General features: G+C 50.7%; 1 long non-coding RNA gene across 3 annotated transcripts in view; it reads right to left on the bottom strand.

Annotated features, from left to right (window-relative positions):
* LOC107182761 overlaps positions 1-7,100 on the bottom strand; it is a 53,717-nt gene extending 46,617 nt beyond the window's left edge. For all 3 annotated transcript variants that reach the window (XR_001513489.1, XR_001513488.1, XR_001513490.1), the window contains exon 1: positions 6,874-7,100. This is a non-coding gene — a long non-coding RNA (uncharacterized LOC107182761). The remainder of the gene's footprint in view (positions 1-6,873) is intronic.
* Positions 7,101-9,842: the final 2,742 nt, after the last annotated feature.

The raw sequence follows: 9,842 nt of genomic DNA, 5'->3' as shown, positions 1-9,842 counted from the left end.
TAACTTCAGGGGAAAATCCCTACCTGGGGAAACAACCTTTCTCAGAGAGGTGACCTTGGTAAAACACAGCGCCAAGAAGGTGCGCAAACATATTAAGAACAGTATGCCATATATGCCAGGTCCCTTGAAACAGCAAGGATGGACCGGCTCCCGGCATTTAAAGGGCCAGAAGGTTGAGAGCCACTGCCCTAGAGACTCTGTGCTCCAAACTGCGCATGGATTCAAGCTTCCAGATAAGATCGCCTTCCCTGCATTGCTCCCTATCTGAAGCTCAACACATCGTAAATTCATAACTAAGGTCATCCACATCTTCACACATCCTCTCTCTTTCTCTCTCTCTCTCTCTCTCTCTCTCTCACACACACACACACACACACACACACACACAGTCATATCTTGCTATACACATATCTACACACAAAGCCATGTCTTCCTGGCCCTGGGCCCTGCCTGTGTGGGGAGGTACTATGGTTGGAAAAGAAGAAAAACACTAAAACCTTTGCATCCCTAGGCCCCCAGCACACAGTCCCAGCTCCCTCTAAAGCCCTGGTGGGCTAGGACGGCTCCCCCCTTTCTCCTTTTCTAATTATGACGGACCCCAGGGGGCCGGAGCAGAGCGGGAAGGCTGCAGCGGGAAAGGAGGGCACAGGAGGGAGGGAGGGTGGCACCTGAAGCAGAATTCCGCTCTGGGGAGAAACGCATGCATGGCCGACACAGAGTGCCTGCATCCGCAGGGAGGTGACCCTGCGGGGTTCCGGGCTCGCTGTGGGGCCTGTGCCACGGGAAAGGGGAAATCCCTTTCGGCCTGAGCTTCAATAGTAGGCTGGCTTGTCTTGGAACCATAATAAAGTTCAATGTCATTTATCCTGCTGTCCCCTCTGTGAAGCTAGGAGCTGCAAAGGGCTTTTGTCATCACTTACATGAAGGGAGCCTGAGTTAAAAAAAAAAAAATCGACTGAAGGTACAGGGTACAGGCCCCCTTGCTCCTAGCTAATGCCGGTGGTCTTGATCGGCATCAAGAAGGATTCAGGAACATGGAGAAGGCACTGTGTGTAAATTAAATAAGAGTCCAGAGACGAAACATAATTTTGAAAGGCATTATGGGGAGTCAGAGAAGACTTAGCTAAAGGAAATAAGTTCTCCTTGTCTCAGGACCCCTTGCTTTGTATTAACCCAATTTGTCCTAAGGCGAGGTAGATATACACATCAAAGGGCAGTGTTTCCTATATACAGTCCATTGTCAGATTGGGGAATTGCCTATGGCTCTTCAGGTGTTTGGCCAGTAAGCGGCAATAACATGTAGATTAAGATGCCCTTGGCTGTCTGGCAGCAACCAATCATTTAATGCATCCTTTTCAGGTTTGGGGAAAGGCCCTCCCTCAGCCATTCCCAGATGATTCAGCCCTGCTGCCATGCTGGAACTGGCTTCCGGCACCTGGCCCCATGCACACTTAGCTCTCTACTTCTGGGAGAAGGACTGGCCTTCCCTTCCATTCTTGGGGTTGGAGTCTATTCATAATAATGTCTTACCAGTGAACAAACAGAGGCGTGCAAAAGAATCCCTCAGCAATTATAAAGGGAACCCGCAGTCATCTGATCTTGGGGAGCACATGTTGATTGAGGGCTCCGCTCTCAAGGGCTCCACTATTACCAGGCGCTTGCGGAGTGAGCGTGGGCAAAGCTCAGGGGGTGCCGCCAGAGGAGCCCTGGTCCAGAGGAGGCCAAGGGACGAGTGACAGGTCTGTAATTTACACCGTCTTAAGAACACTGTGAGGTTAAGGACCACGGGAAGGAAACCTGCTCAGTCGTCAGCGAAGAGAGAGACACGCTGGTGAGGAGGACTTCTCCAGGCCGCAGCGTCTGTCTGTCTGTCTCACAGCTTTTGGTTGACCCAGTCCCCAGGCCCTCTTCTCACCCCAGGACTCAGAATCAAGGGGCAGCGTCGGGTCCTCTCCAGATGGTAGCATTTCCTCTCTCCCAGATGTTTGGTTGTGGTCATGAAGACGGCCCAGCCAAGGATTTGGAAATAGCAACTGCTCCACTTATGTAAAATGTGACTAAAAGTAATGTCACGGCCCTTTCCCTTAATTCTTGCCTTGCAACCCTTGCTTGGGCAGACAAGCATAATAGAGCTACTTGATGCATCGTGTGCTAAAATAAAAAAATAAAAAAGTCCAGTCAAAAGTGCTTAGAATCCCTCGAGGCTGGAGTTGGCTAATGATGTCATTACTGCACAGGGCTAGCATTATTTTTAGGATGGCCATTTCCTCCCACATTAAGGCTCATTAGGATTTTTTTTTCTCTGTAGTACTCTGCCCACACAATAGAGGTCACACACAGAGAGGCCTGGTCTGGGCCGGAGGCAGCTCACTTACTCCTTCTGGAAAGCTGAGTTCCAAACAAGGCGGCCTGACCTTGCAGGCGGCTTTCTTTTAGGGGTAGGAGAACAGGCCAAGGTCAAAGGCTGCCTGGGCGAGACTTGTGTCCACACCGCCTGCTTGCCCACAGGGAAATGGCCAGGTTTGTGTCACCTACACCCCACTGGCCTCACCGCTCAGCTACCACCAGTTTAAGTTCCGTTTAGCCCAGCTCAAATCACACAGCCAGAATAGCCTTGCAATATTCCACCGCCCAGGACAAATTCTCTGGACTCCCAGAGTCCGGCAATCCCTACTTTGCAAGGAAAAACATTGATCTATTTTATCAGCATGTACTTTGCCATCAGATCGTTCTAGGCTGTGTAACCTGGGGCAAGTTGCTTCCTCTCTCTGAGCCTTGGTCTCCCCGTCACAAAAAGGAAGACAGTAATACCAACCGCACAGGACTGTTGTGAGAGAACAAATAAATACATGTCAGACACTCACTGTCCCTGGCACAAGGAAAACACTTATCAAATGCAACTGTTATTATTTATCATCATCTTCAGTATTGTTATAAACCAACCATCTGTGATTTTGAAATCAAAAAGGCTCTGAATACTGAAAGACTTTTCATAACTCACTTGGCAGCAAGACCTGCCCGGAGCTGGCCTGAGCTGCCTGTGGTCCTCCTTGGTCCCACCTGGATGAATATTTGCTGCCGAAATCTGACCGGTTTTCCTATATGAGCTGCTGCTCTGGACTGCTAGGGATCTTACATCACACACTGTAGCCATACCACCCTACTTCTCTAAAACCTAAAAAATCCTGAATTCTGAAACACATCTGGCCCCAAGGGGTTTTGATAAAGGATTGCGGACAGTCTTCTTTTTTGAGCCAGGCCAATCTCACAGTGCCAGGCCCTTGCCACCACTGGTCCTCCCCACCTAGAAAAATGCAAAAAGTGGTGATTTCCTTACTGGCTGCAAGGGAGTCCCCTTCCCAAGACAATCTTCAGGGAAGAAAACCCCAGGCAGGAAAAGTGACCCATTCTGCCACTCAAGACCAAATCTGTTACTAAACTTGGATCATTGAGTCCTTTTTTAAAAAAATATATTTTATTGATTTTTTACAGAGAGGAAGGGAGAGGGATAGAGAGTTTGAAACCTCGATGAGAGAGAACCATCAATCAGCTGCCTCCTGCACACCTCCCACTGGGGATGTGCCTGCAACCAATGTACATGCCCTTGACCGGAATCGAACCCGGGACCCCTCAGTCCACAGGCTGACACTCTATCCACTGAGCCAAACCGGTCAGGGCGGATTGTTGATTCTTGGTGAATCTAAACACAAAGGGCAACAAAGGTAACCAAGAGTAATATCTTTCTGAAGATTTTATGCTCCCATATGAATAGCACTTCTGTTTACTGAACACCTACTATGTGCCAAGCTCGTGATAAATGCCCTAAACTTCATAACAAGAACAAAGAAGGTATTATAGATGTGTAAATGGGGATGTAGAGATGGTGGGAGCGAGGACGAATTTCCATTTGATTCTAAAATCACAGCTTCTTTCTCTATAGCACTGCTTGCTGACACTAGGAACCATAGGAAAAGAACAAAGAGGCAACGCTTAGTTTGAATTTAACTTTGTTTCATTGTTATTATATTTTAAGTGTGTAGCATTATTTCTTTTAAGACTCAGGTTATAAATAGGGGGCACTGTGCAAATTTTGGAAATAATTACTTTCCCACTGCCGTGGTCTCTAAGTAGCAGTGGTCTCAGAAAATGCTATTGACCTGTACTACTCACTCTCTTCCTTTACCCTTCCTCAATCTCCTGCAATGGCGATGACCTGCAGGCAGAGGTTTAGGATTGTGGAGGAGGGTTAGGATTGTGGGGGTGGCGGAGGTGGATATGGCTTTGGGGGAGGGGCGTGTTTCATAGCTGTGTTCCCTGTTTGATCTGATGAGATCATTTAGGCATGAAGGCCAAGAAAGGGGATCTGGTGACCTTGGCCCTGAACCCATGGGGAGCATTCCGCGTTACTGCACTCCTCCAGCACACTGCGCGATAAGTCAGGCACGAGGCTCTATCCACGACAACCGCCTTCCCTGGAGCCAAAAGTAAACCTCAAAGGCAGCAACAAAGATTAAAAAGCAAGTGTCCAAAACCAGAGAGAGCCGCTCAGCCCCCTCGTGAGGCCCAATGAGACAAAGACCAACACGAGGTAAAGGTGTCCGCAGCCGCAGGCTAATCTGCGCTCTGCCTGAGTGGCCGGCGCCCTCTCCCCCAACAGGCAGCCCAAGAAGCTTCGCCATGCGCTCCAGCCCGCAGCCAGCAGCCAGCAGCCAGCAGGGCCTGGGCGGTCGTGGCGCTTTGTTGACCAGCCGCCTAGGGCTTGGGGATGAAAAGATGTCGGAGAGGCTTTGTTATCTCCCTGTACTCCTGTGAGCAGCGCTGCTCCTCTTAAATTCCTCACTTTTGATTCGAGGGCGTGATTGTTGCTTAGACTAACAACAGGCTTGAAACCCAAGGGTGGGGCAGGGCCCATGGTCGCCTGCACATGGGAGGTGACTGGGCTCTGACAGGCCCTGGGGAGTTCCAGCGGCCTGCCAGGTGTCACGGCGGCCAGTGATCCATGAGGTCACCAAGGTACCAGCCAACACTGACAGCATCCATGGTTGCATCTGTAGTATAGATGGTTCATGTCGCATGTCACAGGCCAATGGAAAAGTGACTTGTCTTGAGGGTTATATATATAATCCCAGTAGCAGAGAAAGCAATCATCCAAGAAATGGAGGGTGTGGGACAGGAAGCCCTGCCCAGGAGGGCTGCCCCTACAGCGTGGCGCGCGACTGGGAAAGTGGCGTGCGTTCTGGCCACTTTGTCCCTCTCTTCGCCACCGTAGGCGTCTAAGGCCATCACCCTGCTCTACTCCCTCAGTAGCTGCTCAAAAACTCAGGAAAGATTTTGTCTCCTCACCACCTTTTAGAGATGGGGACACTGAGGACCAGAGGACAGGACTTTTCCAAGGTCACAGAGGACAGCGTGGCAAAGCTTCTCTCTGGGTCCCCAGGCCCATGCTTTCCTAAGCACCTCACTCAGAAGCTAAGACTCTCCGATTTCCTGATCCTGGAAAAGAAACCTGTGCCAGAGAGCGCCGCAGTTCACCTGGAAACCTGCTCCAGGACCAGCGGCTCCCGACGGGCGCGCAGGGAGCTTGGCACCAAGACAGCAAGCGCTGCGGTGTGGACAAGTGTGACGTCAGCTGGCAGCTCTCCACAGTACACCCTCCGTGAGCAATGAGAGGAGTGAAATGCGTGTAGGAGGATGGCGCTAGGCATATGCATGTTACTGGTCAGCAACCTAGGAGTCTTTCCATCACCCTTTCTCTGTGCCTGAAGATGGCGGGGATCTGTGAACCTCCAAGTGGGCTACAAACTTTTCACAGATGCAACTGAGGGTCTGTCCCTGTCCCCACTGCCCGCCCCCCCGCCCGCCCTGCCACACAGGCACCCGTTGAAGGATGGCTCAAAAGACAGGTGTGTGTTTTCAACCAACTGGGGAGCAGTGACGACTGCCCGCACCTACTGTCCCTCCCTGGTGGTCCTAGGGCTTTGGAGTCCTTCCCAGTGCAACCGTGTCCTGTCCTCCGTCACGTAGTCACACATTCTCATCACTCGGCGTTTGCAAAGCCCCGTGCGTGGCACTGCGGGGGGCTGAACGCAGGAGCAGGGCTCCCCGGGCTCCACATGCCTCCGGCTCAGTCTCCACGGCCAAGGTGAAGCCCCACCTGTCCCCGCCGAGCCTGCGGCAGCTCCCTCCCAGGACGCCCCCCGCCCCCACGTCTGGCACCAGGAAGGCAGTTAGACTGACAACAACACTAACGGAGATTAATTCCTGCATCTCTGAGAGTAAATTTCTCTGATTAGAGGGCTCTCAGAGATGTGCACTGACTAAGTCCTGAGTGGAAATATTCAAATGACAGAGGCCGGGGTGAGGAGGCCCGTCACACCCCAGCAGCTCCCCAAGACCTTCCTGAGTTGGGGCCCATTTGGGGTCAAATGGCTGGGATGAAAGCCAGGGCAGGGCTCTGGTGGTCTGCGCCTTGTCTATTTCGTTCCACTTGTTTATCTATTGTTTCCATTCCTTTCCTGAGCTCCTGGGCAGGTCTTCTCAAAAACCTCCGTGGTTCAGGGAGATGACAGGAGAGGTTGGAGGCGTATCCACCTGGAGAACTGCACCTGGTCAGGCAGAAACTGACCCCTAACCGGGCTGCTGTGTTGGTCCATCCACCCTCCACCCCCCACTCCTGGAATTTGCTTTGGATCATGAAGGAGGAACAAGCTGATAGGACAACCCACCTTGTGCAGTCCCTGCCCTGACCTCCCTTCCTGTCTATAAACTCACACCAAGTGCTCCCCGGGGCCAGCAGCGGGCCGGGAGCCGTCCATATGTGACCTCCTCCTCCCTTTAGCCACAGGCTCCCTCCACCCCCACAAAGATGCTCACCAGTTCCATCAGCAGGCACTGAGAACCTGCTTTGTGCCGGCTTCCATACTAGGCCCCAGAATAGGAGACAAGGTCTCTCCTAAGCGGTTCACAGCTTATTGGTGGACGAGAAGCTGGCTTTGGTCTGAAGGGAGCTCCTGGAGGTTTGGGTAGGAGTACCCAGCGCTGCCCTCCTGAACCGGGCCAGTCCAGATGTACAGCTGCCGTCAGCACACTGCTAATGGGGCTCTGAAAGTCTCCGCTTGATTAGAGCATCCAGGAAAGCCGATTTCAGCTGCAAATGCCTTCATTGCCTCCCCAGCAGAAATGGCTAATACCTGCTTTCTGGGACAAGCTCATCAAAGGGAGACTCTCAAAGCCCCATTAGCAGTTGTGCTGACGCTGCCTGTACATCCTGAAAGGGCAGAGTCCAGCGGAGCTAAAGGAATCCAGCCTGTTTGTCAACACCAGAATGAATCAGAGCTCCCCGCACCATCCCAGCCCACTGCCCCAGCCGCTGCTCCCTCCCCCTTACCTGGGGACCTTGGGGTGGGGGGGATTACTGTTTCTCAGCAGGTGGCTCAGTAGTCGCACAACCCACAGGCTTCCCCCTCCTTCCTCTGGCTCACCATCCCCCATACCTGCCAGTCTCAATTAACCCAACAACCCTGCAGAAGCCTAGACACCAGCATAAACCTGTACACCCAGGACTTCCCCGTCTACCATCAGCTGACCACCTGGACAAGCTCTGGGCTCTGCTCTCCTGATCACCTTCCGTGGTTACCCAGGCTGATAGCAACTTGAAGCTGACCCAACCTGTTTCTCCCTCAGCACCACCGACATGTGGTCATGTGGTCTCCTGAGAGTGAAGATGACTGTCACCAGAGAGCCTTTGGCGGTGGACAGACCAGCCAGAAGCTGTGGGACCTTGCTAGTGCGTGTCGAGCTAAAGGGAAGGGCTGCCGTCACAGTCACAAGACACTGAACACCAAGAAGATGGCCTTGCCTGAGATTTTCAGCAGCCAGCTCTCCCCCCACCCCAGACTGCATATAACCTCATCTCCACTTCCACAATGACCCCAGATCGCATGAAAACGATGCCTAGTACGTACAAGTATTGGCCTTGCTTTCTCCATGGGCCCCCTGAAAATAAAGGACAGGAATTGAGATTTCCTCAACTTTGTTTTGCCCCATTATTCGATAGACAAGCAGCGTGATGTACACCAGTAGGCAGCAGGAGTCATCAGAGAGTCTAGCAACAAATACAACATTTCAACACCACTGAGCAAGCCCTGCTGGGCTGCAGCCGGTGCTGGCCCCTGGGAATGCAAGGCTGAATAATAAACTCAGTCCCTTACATTAGGACTCATGGCTTAGTGGGTGAAGACCAACATAAATAGGAATTCTATGTCACCTGAAACACGCTTTATTAGCCACGTGAACAAATGGCTTTGTTTTATTCCTTGTCTCATTTGATGTTGCTCTGGCATCTATCATTGTTGGCCACTATCACCTTCTTGAAATTCTCTACTTATTTGGCTTCTGACTTCACTTTCTCATGAGTCATCTTTACTTCTCAGTCTTCTTTATCATATCCTCTTCCTTTGCTCACCCCCTACATATTGGTACTCCCCAAAGAGTTAATTTCTTTGCCACTCATTCTGCAACTTACATTCTCCATGGAAAATATCTTTTGCTCCTAGGCCCTGACAACACCTACACACTGACAGCTCCCAAATCCTATCTCCAACCCTGACTTTTCTTGAGTGGTATCTTTATAACTTACATTTGTCAAACAAACATTTCTTTAAAATGCCATGTGTCAGTGCTATTCTAGGTGCTTTATAAACATTGATTTATTTAATTCTCATAACAACCCTCTGGGGTGGGTGCTATTATCCCTATCTTAAAGATGCAGAAACCAAGGTACAGAGAGGTTAAGAAACTTGTCCAAGATCACACAACTAGGGAGCATTGAGGATGAGTCCCAAACACACGTGGTCCAGCTCTAGAGGGTGCCATACCAGGCTGCCTCTTCACCTTTGCATAAGCTACTGAGAAATCTTGTAGAATGAAATAAGTTCTTCTCCCCAAGTCTACTCTTTCATTTGTCTACCCAAATCTTACACTTTTATTAAACCTTCCACTCTTTAGTCTCAAAGAAAGTCACTGCCTGACATATCAAAAATTTTCAGTGAAAGCTTCTGAATTTTATTGAATTGAACTGTTCTGTTCTAAGCTGAATTGAATTGAAGCATGAAAAGATATCAGAGTGTGAACTTCCACTGGAAAATTGGGGAAGATTTTAGAGTAGAGCTGACATTTGCTGACCAGGATATAGCACATTACGTAGAGCATTACATATTTGCATTGTAAGGGGCTAAGAGACGAGGCGGTTCTATACTCTCATTGTGCAAATGGTGGCTCTCAGGTAGGTCAGAGGAACCTGCAATGGGAATAATTTGAGACCCAGTGGGAGAGGACCTTAGCCCCTAGAACTCGGTGTGGTCCACAGACTGGTGGGACCGGTGGCACTGGCATCAGATGGAGGCTTGTTCCCACAGACCTGCTCAGTGAGAACTGCAAGTTAGCAAGTTCTCCGGGCGACTCACCTGTCCGTTGCAGTTGAGAAGCATTAGTCTAGGGCTGTTTCTACACTGGCCAAGGGAACCAGATTACATAGCCAAACTGAGTCCTCATGCTTTCATTCTCTCTGGACCCCCTCTAAGTGTCGGTAACTACATCTCTCCTCTGGCCAGCACCCTGCTCCTGACAACCTCATGCATATGAATCCGTGGAGATTAAGATGAACCTGACTGCGTGTACATATATTTCTACAGTAGAGAGAAGGCTTCGCCCTCGGCAACTCAAAGGACACATAGCTGAGAGGAATGTTGGTGAATGTTCCACAGATGGTCTTGAAGAAGGTGGTTTTGTCCAGTCCCAAACACTCATAGTTAATGGGGCTATTGGGCCTGCTACAAGTCGGT

Source organism: Myotis davidii, unplaced genomic scaffold, assembly GCF_000327345.1.
Source record: "Myotis davidii unplaced genomic scaffold, ASM32734v1 scaffold97, whole genome shotgun sequence".
Lineage (NCBI taxonomy): Eukaryota > Metazoa > Chordata > Mammalia > Chiroptera > Vespertilionidae > Myotis > Myotis davidii.
The sequence above is the reverse complement of the archived record's forward strand: the minus strand, read 5'-3'. Positions and strand labels throughout refer to the sequence as shown.